The sequence below is a fragment of the Pristis pectinata genome, chromosome 5 (genome assembly GCF_009764475.1).
Source record: "Pristis pectinata isolate sPriPec2 chromosome 5, sPriPec2.1.pri, whole genome shotgun sequence".
Classification (NCBI taxonomy): Eukaryota; Metazoa; Chordata; class Chondrichthyes; order Rhinopristiformes; family Pristidae; genus Pristis; species Pristis pectinata.
This window is the reverse complement of record NC_067409.1, coordinates 84,904,952-84,921,687: the sequence shown is the minus strand read 5'-3', so window position 1 is coordinate 84,921,687 and position 16,736 is coordinate 84,904,952. Positions and strand designations below refer to the sequence as shown.

General features: G+C 41.1%; 1 protein-coding gene across 5 annotated transcripts in view; it reads right to left on the bottom strand.

Moving 5' to 3' along the window:
- Nucleotides 1-16,736, bottom strand: part of LOC127570353 (catenin delta-2-like) — a 909,541-nt gene that overhangs the window by 373,723 nt on the left and 519,082 nt on the right. Inside the window, exon 1 of one of the 5 annotated variants that reach the window (XM_052015824.1) lies at nucleotides 1,527-1,552. The exons of the other annotated variants lie outside the window; for them this stretch is intronic. The gene's annotated coding sequence lies outside the window, so the exon portion shown is untranslated. Of the gene's footprint in view, nucleotides 1-1,526; nucleotides 1,553-16,736 lie in introns of those variants that run through there. 5 annotated transcript variants of the gene reach the window in all.

Below are 16,736 nucleotides of genomic sequence, written 5' to 3'. Positions count from 1 at the left end.
TAACTCAGATAAGGCACAGAAGAAATGGTGTGCAGCTCTTAAGTGAGTTTTTGAATGGCTTGACTGTGAGATGCCTTGTGACCACACTGATCATTACAGGTGACTAATACATGCATCAGCTTTTGGGCAAGGATAGCAGGCAACAAATTATCAAGTTCTGGGGTGACGGAGAAATAAGTGAATTAGTGAGAACATTTCTAAAAAGAACTATTATATCTAAAAGTATAGGTTGAATAACGTAGCAGAAAAAAATGAGGCACTTTGCTTATATTGCTGGGGAGTTTCATAGTTGAAAATTCATCTTTGATATTTTCCATTTTTCTTGGCTCCTTTCCATTTGCCATTCCAGATCCAACGTCCCCGAGGTCCCCAAACCCTGTCACAGTTGACAATTTGCATTTATAAAGTTTCAAAGCTTAACATTTCTATCAAGATGAAACACTGAAGCCCCAGCTTCATCATAAGTATTAAATGAGCAAACTCCCCTTATGGACCGTATCTGCATAAGAATATGGATCATAACCATACCCTTAACTTAAAGGCTGAACTTTCTTTTAAATCAGTGCAGGTCTCAATAAAATTTTATTCTGCTTAGTTCAGGAGACCAGAAATCGCATATAACCCAAGGGACATTGCTTGCATCACACATCACAGTGCACAACAATAAAACCTTTTACAACAAAAAAAGGTCAAGAATAATATACAGACATGAAAATCACACTGCTTTTTCTACAAATCAGCTAGTAGTAGCACCTGCACCACATGATACAACAGAACCGAGATTAGGCACAAATACACAACATAAAAGCTTTGCACATCTCAGGGGCATTGCCGTTCAAGACAAATCTGTTCCAGGCTGATTTCTAGGTCGATGGGGAAGTAGGGAAGAGAGGCTGATTATTTTTATTTGCTTCATCTTTGAATGCTAACTATATTTATTCACAGGATGGATTCATCATTACATTACTTTCCGCCAGCACGTGCTGGACCTACCTTCTCACACCCACACACCTTTTCCTTTGAAGAACTTTCAGAGCTTCCCCTTCAATTCTTGAGAAATAAAAACAATCATTTCCAATTTTATCTCAAATGCTCCTTCTGTATTCCAGAGATCAGAGAAATAAGCAGAAGTATTTTGCAACAACCTGAAGTTTTGAATGGGAGTGGTGGGGTGCTGGTAGAACTAAAGACAGCAAATGGTCACCAGCTACAGTTTGTCAGCAGGGGTTTGTTTCCACGGGATATTTTTCTTGTGGAATTATCTTAAGCTTCGCCTACAATAAATGACAAGATAAAATGTAGATCAAGCTGGCTCTTACAAGTCTCCAATTCTTATCCAAAAAATAATTGATACTAGGCTAAAACACCCCCCATGTATGTTCACAAGGCAAGCAGAAATTCATTTCCCTTCTTTCCCTGTCCCAGACAAAAAATTGCTGTCAGCTACTGCATTGTTGACCAGACAAACTAAGGACAAAGCACCTTACCCCATTCACAAGCATTTATGAAAAAAAAGTCAGCATTACCTCAATACTCTAAATCGATAAATTCCCGGTTCAAGTACCTGAATGGTGAACCATGCCTACGTAAATAGCAAAGCAAAATACTCCAAGTCTTCCCAAGTTAACATTCTTTCCAATGAGCAAACAACTTTTTTACTTGTTAGCAAATGCCCTCATCCAATGCAGGCAGCCTGAGTGCTCACTGCCTTCCAAGCAGAGTAGAATGGAGTTCACCCAGGCACAAAGGTCTCCATGGCAACCACTGAATTTCGACCCTTGTTGGCATTATTTATGCAACATTTCACCACAAAAGGCCTCCTTGGTAGCTGTGAAAGCTAAGTCCTGCAATTTTCCAATCAGCACTCTTACTTTCCCATTCCTGAGGCAATCTGCATTCCAATGTTAAAAGATATCAGCATGATGAAAATTGAGATGCTTTTCAGAGATTGAAGCATTGACTGACTAAGGTCTGAAAACCAAAGCCTGAAAGTTGTGGTGAAATTTTCAGTCAGCAGCAGCTTAAAGGGTTGACTAAGGAGGGGCAGATATTAATACTGCATTTCAAATGCTCATTAAAGAAGAATGAAATCAGTTAATAAGGTGTTGATTCTCATGTCAAGTCTTTTTTTTACATACAAGAGTGTTTTATTTCAGTCTAAATGTACTGAGGTTTATATTGTATCACAGAATCAAACATCACTGGGCCATTTGGCTCAACGTGTCTGTGACAGTTCTCTGAGGAACTCCCACTCAATCCCAATGTGTTTTTTGAGTACATATCCAAATCCCTTTCAAAGTTATCAATGAATTCAATTTCACTACCCTTTCAAGTACTTTAAGGTGCAGACACAAATTAACAAAAAAAAGGAGCATACAGAGATAAACTCCTTTTCATTCCCTGGGATGATACAAGGCATAAAGGGGTAAAGTATAACAGCAGGTCGCACAAAATTGGGTTGTATTTCCTTGAGCTATGAAAGTTAAACAATGACCTCATTGTGGCCTGTAAAATAATTAATGGTTTAGAGAGGAGGAGAGAGAAAATATACTTCTTCTGAAGCAGCAGTTCAGGGCAATTTTAGCCTCTCTGTAGTTATGACAGGAAGCACTTCTCCCAATCAAAAAAATTGTGGAAATGCAGAACTTTTAATTCACAAAACAATTTGGATTCTAACATCTCAGAGTCAGAAGGGTAGAGCTATTATTAGTTAGGAATAAATATCAAGGGATTACAATTAAAGGGAGGTTGATGGAACTGAGATATAAGCCGCCTACGTATGATAGAGTAAGCTCAAGGGACTGAATTCCTAGCTCATATTCCCAAGATGCTTTCCTCAATTCCAACTTATTCAGTGAAATCTTCAAGGGAATTCAACCCAGTTATTTTCCCCCTGCATTTATTCCAACAAGCCAGTCAGCATACAGGTTTGTGGTCATGATGGCTTCTTCTTAGTAAAATTTACATTGAGTTAGTGATAAATGAGAAAGGTAAACAAAGCTTTGTAAATAGTCCATAGTGTTCAATAGAAACTATAATCAAACAGCAAAAGAAAACCCTGCAGAAGCTGGAAATCTGAAATAAAAACAGAAAATGTCGAGAAAGTCTGCAGGCGAGGGTAGCATCGCTCAAGAGGGAAAGAGTCAAGTTTCAGATCATTGACTTTCTAGAACTAGGTAAAGTTAGAATCTCAGAGGCACTGGTGTGGAAGGTGGCATCATCAAAACAGATGTGACAGAGCCAGAATAATTGAGAAGTGGAGTCCTTACTGGAAGCAGGGTGGGAGCAAGTGTAGTCAAGGTAGCTGTAGGATTCAGTGAGGACGAGATGGATATTGGTCATTAACCTATTCCCTTGGAAATAGACAATTTGCAAAAATGAAAGAAAGAGACAGAAATGGACGGTGTGAAAATGAGTGCTGGGTGGAAGCAAATGTAACAAAACAATTCAATTTCATTTTGTAGGGTACTCCTGCTCAGTCTTCAAGGGTGGCCCTGATCTTCTAATTACCTTTCATTTTAATTCTCCATTTCACTCCCACTCTGACCACTGTCTTTGACTGTTCAAATGAAGCTCAACATAATCAACAGAAATAACATCTCAGCTTCCAATTAGGCAGGTTTCAGCCCTCAGGACATAATACTGAATTCAACAACTTTGGATAACTACCCTTTCTAGTTTGGATCAGAATTCTGTTGAAAGAGCATCAAACTGTAACACGAACTCCATTTTTTCTCTCTCTCCATAGTTGCCGCTTGACCTGCTGAGTACATCCAATGTTCTTCTATTTCAGATCTCCAGCAACTGCATTGTTTTGTATATTACAGTCTCAGCATGTTTCTCTCCCTCTTCTCTGTACACATTCATTTCTTATTTGAACCTCCAGACAGATCAGCTGTGTTTATCAAATCTTCACTTCCCTCTCTCAAGTGGCACCACCACCTTCTGTCATTCAGTTTCTCTTGATCACAGACGTTCTCTTCATCCACCTCTTCCCTTCTCTGTAACTTCAAGAATGTTCGATTTCAAACATCCTGGTTCTGATAATTTATTAACCAAAAACATTAACTCTGTTTTTCTCTCCACAGAAGCTGCCTGACCTGTAGCATTTCCACCATTTTCTGAACTTGTTTGTAATAGAAATTGTGTTGAAGTTGTTATGCGACTCACAAACCTATCCTACTATAGTCTATTGCTGTTTCAGTGCATAACTGCCCCCCTACTCATACTGCATAAAATGTATTAGAAGATATCCTCCCTGCAGACTATTTTGCATTTCAAAGGATGCCAAGAAAATATATTATATTTACTATATATTAACATCTATAAAACAACAGAACAGATATTCAGAAATTACTTAACAATCATCTGTATCATAACAATACGCAGCATTACATTAGTTCTTGCTTGACTAAGTTCTTTGATTTTTCTTTAGAAGTCACACCAAAAGTTAAAAGTGAACAGTCCCTTCTTTTTCCTTCAGGAACAGGAATTTAAGCTTAAGAATGGAGATGAGAACATCCCAAGTGTTGGGGGTAGTTCACATTCTCAGCCTGAATCAGAAGGCAATAGGTTCATGCCACCATACAGACTTAAGCATAACCTATTCTGACACTCTGTGTAGTACTGAGCAAGCGCAGCACTGTCAGAAGTGTCATAATTAAATGAAAAGTGTCAACAAGGGACTATTTCCTGTTCAGAAATATCTGAAAGGCAGTGAATTCTCTTGACAATTGTCCAGAATTCTTCCCTCAACCAATGCTAAAATTATACGGTCTCTTGATTTACGAATGCATAATCCACTTGTAAGCCCAATCATAAATGAACTCCTTGCCACGTTTCTACACAAAACTAGGGTAACCACACTAGTAATGCATTCACTGTAGAGAGAATGTAATAAGGTTTGAAATAAAGAGAAGTTCCTTCATAACAGATTTCTAATCTATATTAAGAATGTTGATTCAGAAATTCAATAAACAACAATACCATAAAAGCAAACTAAAGCTTAATCTGAAGAAACACCTTGAGAACTGGAAAGTAGATATAATGGAGGGTAAAGTCATTGACATAAAGGAGAGTAAACAATGACCGTGTAAATGAATTATATGGAGAAAAAAAAGATGACACATCTACTCATGAATAATATCATATCAATCAAAATTATTTTGATTATTTTCTGTGGCTCAGAAGGGTAGGGAAGGAGAGAGGAGGGCACTAGTGATAGGGGACTCTATAGTTAGGTGGGCAGACAAGCGATTCTGTGGATGCAGGAAAGAAACTCGGAAGGTAGTTTGCCTCCCAGGTGCTAGGGTCCGGGATGTTTCAGATCGCGTCCAAGATATCCTGAAGGGGGAGGGAGAACAGCCAGAGGTCGTGGTACATATTGGTACCAACGACATAGGTAGGGAAAGGAATGAGGTCCTGAAAAAAGACTATAGGAAATTAGGAAGGAAGTTGAGAAGCAGGACCTCAAAGGTAGTAATTTCCGGATTACTGCCTGTGCTAAGCGACAGTGGGTATAGGAACAGAATGAGGAGGAGGTTAAATGTGTGGCTGAGGGATTGGAGTAAGGAGCAGGGATTCAGATTTCTGGATCACTGGGGCCTCTTTTGGGGCAGGTATGACCTGTTCAAAGAGGACGGGTTGCACTTGAATCCCAGGGGGACCAATATCCTGGCGGGGAGGTTTGATAAGGCTACTGGGGAGAGTTTAAAATAGAATTGTTGGGGGGTGGGGTCTGAACTGGAGAGACTGGGGAAGAGGTGTTTGCCTCTCAAATAGAGAAAGCTAGTAGTAGGTATGATAGGCAGGTGATAGAGAAGGGACGTGCTCAGACAGGTTTGAGGTGTGTCTATTTTAACGCAAGGAGTATTGTGAACAAGGAGGATGAGCTTAGAGCTTGGATCAATACTTGGAGCTATGATGTGGTGGCTGTTACGGAGACTTGGATCGCTCAGGGACTGGAATGGTTGCTTCAAGTGCTGGGTTATAGATGTTTCAGAAAGGACAGGGAGGGAGGCAAAAGAGGTGGGGGAGTGGCACTGTTGATCAGAGATAGTGTCATGGCTGCGGAAAAGGTGGACGTCGTGGAGGGACTGTCTACGGAGTCTCTGTGGGTGGAGGTTAGGAACAGGAAGGGGTCAATAACTCTACTGGGTGTTTTTTATAGGCTGCTCAATAGTAACAGGGATATTGAGCAGCAGATAGGGAAGCAGATCCTAGAAAGGTGTGAGAATAACAGAGTTGTTGTGATGGGGGTATTTTAATTTCCCAAACATCGATTGGCATTTCCAGACAGTGAGCGGTTTAGATGGGGTAGAGTTTGTTAAGTGTGTTCAGGAAGGATTCTTCACACAATATGTAGATAGGCCTACAAGAGGAGAGGCTGTGCTGGATTTGGTATTGGGAAATGAACCTGGTCAGGTGTCAGATCTCTCAGTGGGTGAACATTTTGGTGATAGTGATCATAATTCTACCTCCTTTACGTTAGCACTGGAGAGAGATAGGAACAGACAGACTAGAAAGGTGTTTACTTGGAGTAAAGGGAATTATGAGGCTCTCAGGCAGAAAATTGGAAGATTAAATTGGGAACAGATGTTCTCTGGGAAAAGTATGGAAGAAATATGGCAAGTATTCAGGGGATATTTGTGTGGAGTTCTGCATAGGCATGTTCCAATGAGGCAGGGGAGTCACGAGAGGATACAGGAACCGTGGTGTACAAAGGCTATAATAAATCTAGTCAAAAGGAAAAGAAAAGCATACAAAAGGTTCAGAGAGCTAGGTAATGTTAGAGATCTGGGAGAGTATTAGGCTAATAGGAAGGAGCTTAAGAAGGAGATTAGGAGAGCCAGAAGGGGGCATGAGAAGGCTTTGGCGGGCAGGATTAAGGAAAACCACAAGGCATTCTACAAGTATGTGAAGAGCAAGAGGATAAGATGTGAAAGAATAGGGCCTATCAAGTGCAGCAGTGGGCAAGTGTGTATGGATCCGGAAGAAATAGTGGAGGTACTTAATGAATACTTTACATCAGTATTCACTACGGAAAAAGATCTGGGGGATTGTAGTGGGGACTTGCAGCGGCCTGAAAAGCTTGAGCATGTAGATATTAGGAAAGAGGAGGTGCTGGAACTTTTGGAAAGCATCAAGTTGGATAAGTCACCGGGACCAGATGAGATGTACCCCAGGCTGCTGTGGGAGGCGAGGGAAGAAATTGCAGAGACTCTGACGATGATCTTTGCATCGTCAATGGAGACGGGAGAGGTTCCGGAAGATTGGAAGGTTGTGGATGTTGTTCCTTTATTCAAGAAAGGGAGTAGGGATAGCCCAGGGAATTATAGACCAGTGAGTCTTACCTCAGTGGTTGGTAAGCTAATGGAGAAGATCCTGAGAGGCAGGATTTATGAACATTTGGAGAGGTATAATAAGATTAGGGAATAATCAGCATGGCTTTGTCAAGGGCAGGTCCTGCCTTACGAGCCTGATTGAATTTTTTGAAGATGTGACTAAACACATCGATGAAGGAGAGTAGTAGATGTAGTGTATATGGATTTCAGCAAGGCGTTGATTAAGGTACCCATGCAAGGCTTATTGAGAAAGTAAGGAGGCATGGGATCCAAGGGACATTGCAGTGTGGATCCAGAACAGGCTGCCCACAGAAGGCAAAGAGTGGTTGTTGAAGGGTCGTATTCTGCGTGGAGGTCGTGACGCAGTGGTGTACCTCAGGGTATCTGTACTGGGACCCTTGCTCTTTGTGATTTTTATAAACAACCTGGATGAGGAAGTGGAGGGGTGGGTTAGTAGTTTGCGGATGACACAAAGGTAGGGGGTGTTGTGGATAGTTTGGAGGGCTGTCAGAGGTTACAGAGGGACATAAATAGGATGAAAAGTTGGGCTGAGAAGTGGCAGATGCAGTTCAACCCAGATAAGTGTGAAGTAGTTCATTTTGGTAGGTCAAATATGATGGCAGAATATAGTCTTAATGGTAGAACCACTGGCAGTGTGGAGGATCAGAGGGATCTTGGGGTCCGAGTCCATAGGACGCTCAAAGCGGCTGCACAGGTTGACTCTGTGGTTAAGAAGGCATATGGTGTATTGTCTTTCATCAATTGGGGAATTGAATTTACGAGCCAAGAGGTATTGTTGCAGCTATATAGGACCCTGGTCAGACCCCACTTGGAGTACTGTGCTCAGTTCTGGTCACCTCACTACAGGAAGGATGTGGAAGCCATAGAAAGGGTGCAGAGGAGATTTACAAGGATGCTGCCGGGAACGCGGAGCATGCCTCATGAAAGCAGGCTGAGGGAACTCGGCCTTTTCTCCTTGAAGTGACGGAGGATGAGGGGGGACCTGATAGAGGTATATAAGATGATGAGAGGTATTGATCGGGTAGATAGTCAGAGGCTTTTCCCCAGGGCTGAAATGGTGGCCACAAGAGGACATAGGTTTAAGGTGCTGGGGAGTAGGTATAGAGGAGATGTCAGGGGTAAGTTTTTCACTCAGAGAGTGGTGAGTGCGTGGAATGGGCTGCCGGCAACGGTGGTGGAGGCGGATACGATAGGGTCTTTTAAGAGACTGTTGGATAAGTACATGGAGCTGAGAAAAATAGAGGGCTATGGGTAAGCCTAGTAATTTCTAGGGTAGGGGCATGTTCGGCACAGCTTTGTGGGCTGAAGGGCCTGGATTGTGCTGTAGTTTTTCTATGTTTCTAAAATGAGAATGGCCAAGAGACCTTGACAAGTGCTTGTAGAAATGTTACCACAATATCATCATCATAGAGCAGCAGCCAGTGAAACCCAAAAATAAGCTGAATTGTACTGCAAAAATACTACATATAAAGCTGAGGACTTGCTTCCACTCCAATTTTGTGGGTCCTGAGGTGGCTGATGAGGCCAATATAATTGTGTCACAGGTGGGATAAGAGTACCTGACGGGGTTGGTCGGGGTTAATATAGGAGGTGGTGCACTCCTTACACAGGTTTTTTTCTGGGCTTCTTTGCGCTCCCTATGAAAAGAGACAATTTCTCAGTGTAGTCCTAGATGCTCCTTCTATATTGAGCAGCCATTGGCCAGAGATTCCCCTGAACTGCTGAGAATGCTATATTTTTAGAGAAAGGTTTGAGAACATCTTTGAAGTATTTCCTCCATCCTCCTGATAATGACGGAGTTTAAGCAGATTATCTGTTTTGGGAGTCTGGCCTTGGGCATATCAACGATGTGGACTGCCTGTTGGAGTTGCCTGAACATTGATTAGCAACTCATGGCTGGGGATGTTCGTTTAGGAGAGGATACAGATATTGATTTGCTTTTCCTGTTAGTGGATGATTTTGTAGAGACAGCACTGTGGTATCACTTCAGTGCCTTGAGATGTTTATTGTGACAGGTCCTTCAAGTACACAAGGGTGTGGGGAAGCACAGCTGTCTGGTGAACCATGGACCAGATCAGTTTGCGGATTTGTTGTTGAGATGCTCTTTTCCAGATGCCAAAGGCACTGCTGGTGCATGAGTTGGTGGTGAATTTTATCACTGATGTTTCCCTTTGCTGAGAGATGGCTTTTGAGATAAGGTAAGAGATCCATGCTTTCCAGGGTTTTCTCATGGAGTTTGACCGTCAGAGGGCGGCATTGTGCACAGGGGCAGATTGGGGGAGGATCTTTGTTTTGCAGACCAATACTCCAGATCTTTATCATTCTCCAGTATATTACAGTGGATAAGTCAACTATGCTGAGGGTAAGTAATTGGTAATTAATGTATTATTGTCACATGTACTGAGATACATTGAAAAAGCTTTGTTTGCATGCCATTCAGACAGATCATTCAATACACAAGCACATTGAGGTAGTACAACAGGACCAACAATAACAGAATGCAGATTATAGTGTTACAGTTATAGGGAAAATGCGGTGCAGGTAGTCAAATAAAGTGCAAGGGGCATGACAAGGTAGATTGAGAGATCAGGAGTTATTTATTGCACAAGAAGTCCATTGAAGACTTTTATAACAACAGGATAGAAGCTGTCCTTGAGCCTGATGGTATGTGTTCCCCAGCTTTTGTATCTTCCGCCCGATAGAAAGAGGGAGAAGAGAGAATGAACGGCATGGGAGGGTCTTATATTATGTTGGCTGCTTTCCCAAGGCAGCAGGAAGTGTAGACATAGTCAGTGGAGGGGAGGCTGGTTTTTGCATTGACTGGGCTGTGTTCACAACTTTTGGCAATTTCTCACAGTCTTGGCCAGAGCAGTTGAGTGCGGAAAGCTATTACTTGCATTCATGGGGCTACTGGGGCATTCAGATATCAAGGGGATATGGATTATGTAGGATATGAGCAAGGGAGTGCAGATGTAATGGTGGATAGGGTAGATATTGCAGGATTTGAGAGATGGGGAGAGGGGATATAGGGTAATTTCAGGTATTTGATTGAAGGTCCTATTGGGTCTGGGAGAGAAACACTGTCTATTTTGCATACATTATTCTTTGAATGAATTATTCAATTAATCCCACTGCACTTTCCTCACCAGCCCTGAAAAAATACCCCATTCAAAAAATGTTCTCCACCACAATCTACTTCCTTCTCCCTCTCCGCCAGTACATTCCACATCAAAACTAGTTGAATTAAAGAAACTCTCCTCAGCAAGCCTAATTCTTCAGTTAATTTTCTTAAATTGGCAGAATCACGGAAATATATAAGGAAAGCAATGTGAATTCTGGAAATCTGAAATAAAAATATAAAACGCTCGAAGTACCCAGCAGGTCAGGTAACATCTATAGTGAAAGAAATAGAGTTAATATTTCAGGTCCATCAGAACTTTGTGATAAGAGATCACTGACCTAAAATGATGACTCTCTTCTCTCTCCAAAGATGATGACCAATATGAAGGAAAATATAATCAGTATATTTTACAAAGGATAATAGACATCTGCTATTGACTACAAAACAGTGATCCCATTGGGACACTGATTTAGCTGGCATCACAATGCTCAAAACCAAAACTTCAAAATGCAATTATCTGAATATAATCTTGCTATATGTGCTTGAGTTTCAGAGTTGATTGCACTCAAGGTACTTCTCATTTTATCTTGATTTTTCTCTCCTTTCCTCTCTAAAGTGACAATAACTGATTCAGTATACAACGCAACAACCGTCTACAACTTGTTATCTTTCTAAACAGCAGATTTTTCCACTGATGAACCCAAAAATTGAGTATTAGGATGTGCATATTGATTCTGTAAATTGTATGTTAGGGCTACCTCAGTTCAATCTAGTGATACAGCTAATACCATGATATTAGCAAAAGGAAAGTGTTGCCCTTATTTGTCACAATACAATCCTCATCAAGTTTTGTTGTCTAGAGAGAATAGCCTTGGGATATGGAGATTCCTAGACACAGCCTAGTATTGACATCAATGGAAATGTCAAGAAGCTTGCAGTAAATTCATAGCTAATGAATAATTCTTTTTCTTCGAATTTTTCCCCTTAGCCTTCTCCATGAAAGAAAATAATTCCTGCTCAGTAAAAATCCACAAGCACAAGGAACACTGAGCTTTATGGCTTTGCATGGACCTTGACCAGAAGGCTTACATTAGCTTATTTGGGAAAACGCTGCTCTATGGATTTCAGGGGGCCTTGGCTATGCCATGTTCTCCTTCTGCTGGCAGATATTCTCTGACCTGGGTTGTTTAATACCCTAAGTACAATCAATGAACTCTCCAATTGATTTCATAAAGGACAAGAGTTCTTTAAGTATTAAAGGCACCCCCTCCCCACAGCACATAACCCAAGTGCCTTATTAATAACTTTGAACTCCAGCAGCTTAAGAGCATTTTTCTTGCTCCATTTAACTGAGGTAGTAACAGTATATTCTCAGAAATGGCCATTTTCAAGCCGTAAAGTGACTGCCAATTGAACACTGCCCAACTGGACCATCAGAAATATTTGATTGAGTGATGTTCAATCCATGAATTTGCACTATGACACCATTGACTCTTAGATGTACGTACCTCTAACTTACAAAACTATTTCTCACTGCAATGGATAGAGTTCCACTCTCTGACCATGGGAACACATTGTACCAAAATGCCTATAATACCTTTCACCCAGCCTTTTCCATTAACAAAAGATTTTCTAGGATTAATTCCTTCATTTTTGAAAGAGATGCAAGTGTTTTGCATTACTGTACAATTTTGAAATGTCCAGTCATGATCGCTGAGGTTGATGCAGGCGCACTCAGACGAGTGCCCACTTGATGTGCATCGCATGCACATTCATTCCTACAAAAGCCTGATGAGCAACAGAAGACAAGCTGTCCCTCACCTCAGATCCACGACAAACACAAGCATACCTAGTCCAGCCCTCAGCCAAGATTCATTTCCAACACTCAACCCAAGTCATTCAATTGCAGTTAGAGGATGAATCTGGAATCTTCCTGGTCTGGCCAGTTACTTACAAATTTACCCAGAATGAAGATGGGCTACAGCCTATTGGATACGTTGTCTTTCCAGAAAACCAATTCGACTGTGTTACCGTTGCAGAAAGAAAGAGTGTGACAACCAGTCAGCACACAAAACATTCCCATGACTGCCAAGGCTATAAATAACAGGTTGTCTTGTTGGTGATGCTGACGACAGATATCAAGGGAACCACCCATCCATCTGCCCCTACCAGCAGTTTTCTTTCCACAGGGCTTGGGGTCTGCTGGGTCCACCAGAAGGAGCAGACAGGGCAGTTATCTCATCCAAAGGCTGGCACCTCAGGTAGTACCCCACCTCAGTACATCAGTGGAAGGTCAGTCCAGATTAAGTGTTCAAATATCTGGACTCATGACCCTCCGACTCAGAACTAACTGAGCCAAGCCTGACCTTTGAATGTTTCTACACATGGCATTTAACGTGATCTGCATTCAAAATCCTGCTGCAGGATCTCAATTTTAAAATCCTAAATGTACATAAAAGATGTCTTTACTGATGTGCAGTTTGTCATGAATTACTTCTTCAGCTTTACTTCCTCTGTCTCATTAGGTATTTTAAATGAGGTTCAGCTCACCTGCTTCACTGGGTGCATGAAGCTCATGGTGTACACCCAATAAGCAGACTCAACTACAACAGACAAAATAAAAGCAAGAAAAAAATAAACCAATTCTCAAGATCCAGCTGCTCTCCAATTTCGACATAAGAATTGGTATGCACACTAGAGTTTCATTTAATGATTTATCCAAAACATGGCACTTCTGAACAACCTCATTAATGTAATGAAGCACCTGTCCAGATGGGGCATAAACACTCAACCTGTCTGAGAGGTGTATGTATTACCCAGTTTGACACAGCTGACACTCTCTCTCCCAGGCTGCTTTTCATTGGTTGCATTGGGGGAAAGTTCGGCTGCAGAAAAAGAAATAGTCACTTTTGTTCTGATGGAGGGAGAAAACTCAGAGACAAACCCTAAGACAAAAAAGTAAGAGGAAAAGGAGAAAAAAGGTGTCCAGGCAAGAATCAAGACATTAAACCAGATTATCTGGACAAGCAAACTATTTAAAGAAAAATATCAGTATAGATTAAGTGTGTAATCGTCTCCTGCTTTTTGCATTACTCGTCAGATACAGCATTGCATTACGCCTCTGATATGGCACTACAGTACAAACTTCTGCTGTTTGCGAGAACTTTAACTCATATGTTTTTTGTTGATGTATGAAAAGGCAATTACTCTGTTACACTGAACACATTCCTATAGGGCATTGCCTGGCTAATGTACATTTCTAGTTCTTACGTTCTTCTGAGTGAAGAAATCTCACATTTTCACAGCAAAAAAGCTAACATCCACAAACGTATAACAAGTTACTTTGAGGTCTATGTGGTTGAGCTAGTGGAACAAATTAAATAAATTTTTACCAGATATTGGCTCTGTAATGGCACAATGGTATCATCCCATTTTCTTCCCCTATCACCACCCCCCCCCCAATTGAGGAAGATTTTGTTTTGCATTTTAATTTGGTATATATAAAAATATAAACGGTATTACATCCTGTCCTGACACTCAAGGTTTGTATGAATAAGCAGCAAATGAACCCTCCTACCTCATCATTAATATTAGAGCACACCACCCATCGCCATACAAAAAGACTCCCACTAAGTTTAGAACTGTTTTCGTGTATTTTCGCATATACAGTTGTGTTAAGCAATACACCCTTGCTAATAGGTACTTGAATTAGGACAGCTTTCTATTGGGGCCGTATGTGTTAACTAAGGCATCAGCGTAATAACTTCTAGTCATGGCTTAATTAGTACCACCCATTGCAACTTCATGCCATCACCATAAATCAGTACTTCCCCTTTCTTCCAAACCCCTGACACCAATAATGACAGTTGCCCTGACAGTAATAACACTCGCCTATACCTGATAAAAGAACTACTACACCTTCACATCAGTCATACCTCCTGCCTGACAGTAACTGTACTCCTCCTCACTGACAGCAACAGCCTGTACACTAACTGTGCCAACTGACTCAAAAGCAAAAGCATATGCAACCCTGACAGCAACAGGAGCCCTATTACTACAACATCTACACAGCCACTAGTAATGCGATGTTGACATAACAGTAACTCTTAACTTCACTGTGACACTACTTCTTTGCATGATGTTACACTGCAGTCCATCCCACTACACTGACACTAATAGCAATTCCTGTCCCCTACTAATGTTGACCATCCCTGGGTTAAGAATGCCAGACTTCTGGACACAACCTGCATATGAACGAATTTCCATGTATTATTAAATTCAAAAGTACGATGTACGTATATATGTTCGTTCATGCGAACAGCAGAACGAGTTTTCTCTCCCTCTTCATCAAAAGCCATTCATTGCAATACTGTGGAGGTCTGGTTACCATATCGAGTGATTTTTATGTATTTTCCAACTTCTGGATAAAATCGGCTTATGAATACCTGGAAAATGGAACCCTTTCATTATCCAGGGACAGCCTGTATTAAACCTCACCAAGATACTGGCAGTAACCCCGTCCATACAATAATTGTAAACTCCCAACACTAAAAGTGACCAGGCCTGCCTTGACACCAATGATACCTGTCCTTGCTTCTCTGAGGTAAAACTAACCCTAAACAGTGCAAGAGGCATTGCTCAGTGGAGTCAAATCTGTTCAATTAATTCTCCCTTGCATGTTTTTGGGCACAAGAGATTCTTATTCAAAAGTGAAAAGAAGCAACAAATAACATTAAATAGTCACCTAGTTCATATCGATAGGGGATCAATTCCTAACTACTGCTCAAAAACATAGCCTGGTCTAGAAGCAGCTGTAAAGGTACCCAGTGGTTCGATTTGCTCTACACATTTTTTATAGCTACTTTCCTTTTCCAGTATTAGATAAACCAGTGCATAGTCATACAGTCACAGTGTATAGCAACAGAATTGTTCAACACAGAATGGGGTCTTCAGCTCATCATGCCCATGCTGACCTTTTTGCCCATTTACACGAATCCCATTTCCTCACATTAGGACCATGTATTTCTACGCTTTACCTAATCAAATATCTAAATGATCTAAATGTCTCTTAAACATAGTCATTGTATCTGATTCCACCATCTCCTCTGGCAGCATGCTCCAGATTTAAAAAACTTGCACCTCAGATTCCCCTTGAAACTCTATCTCACCTTTTTAGTTTTTGATATCCCAATATGGGAAAGAGATTTTGACTGTCTACTCCTGCTCCTTATAATTTTATATACCTTCATAAGGTCACCCTCATAGCTTCCTTTGCTTCAGGGAAAACAAACCCAGCCTCTCCAATCTCTCCCCATAACTAAAGTCCTCCGGTCCTGGCAAAAACACCTTGGTGAATCTCCTCTGCACGCTCTCCAGCACAACCACATTCTTCCAAATTGTGGCGACCAGATCTGCACACATTACTCCAAGTGTGAGCAAACCAGTTTTGTAAAGTAGCTACACAACCTCCCCACATTTATATCGTAATTCCAAACCTATGAAGCATCCTTTACCATGCTATCAATCTGTATTGCCACTCGCAGGAACTATAGACTTGAACACTAAGATCCTTTCTGTTCATTAACATTCCTTAGTGCTCTTCCATTTACTGCTTATGTCCTGCCCCTATTTTACTGCCCAAAGTGCATCACTTCACATGTATTGGAATTAAATTCCATCTGCCAATGCTCCACCCAACTTTCCATCTAATTTATATCCTGCAGTAGCTTGAGACAATTTTCCTCACTATCCACCAATTTTTGTGTCATCTGCAAACTTACGGATCATACCTCCTGTATTCACATCCAAGTCATTAAAATATTGTGCAACATCAAAGAAGCCATTCAGTCCTTGTATGCCTCTGCTGGCCACTTCTTTAAACAGTCTTATTCTATCATATTTTCACTGGAGCAATGCCAATTTTTCATTTCTAAATACATATCAAATTCCCTTTTAAAAGTTAACACACGCAGGAAATCCAACAATATCTTTATGGTTGCAGGGGTTAGGCAATAGCTTGTTTGCTTTAAGCAAATTAACTGGTTCAAGACTGATTGCCTATAAACACATTCTAGCTCGACCTTCTCACAATAGAGCACACAGAAGAGAAACCTTTACACGCATGGAACAAACTCGATTAACACAGACAGTCATGTTAACTCTAATCTAGGAATACTGTGCAGAATGGCAGAATTGATTTTGTTCCTTTGCCCTGTAACTTGATGGAAATGCAAGCTGATAACTTTAGGGTG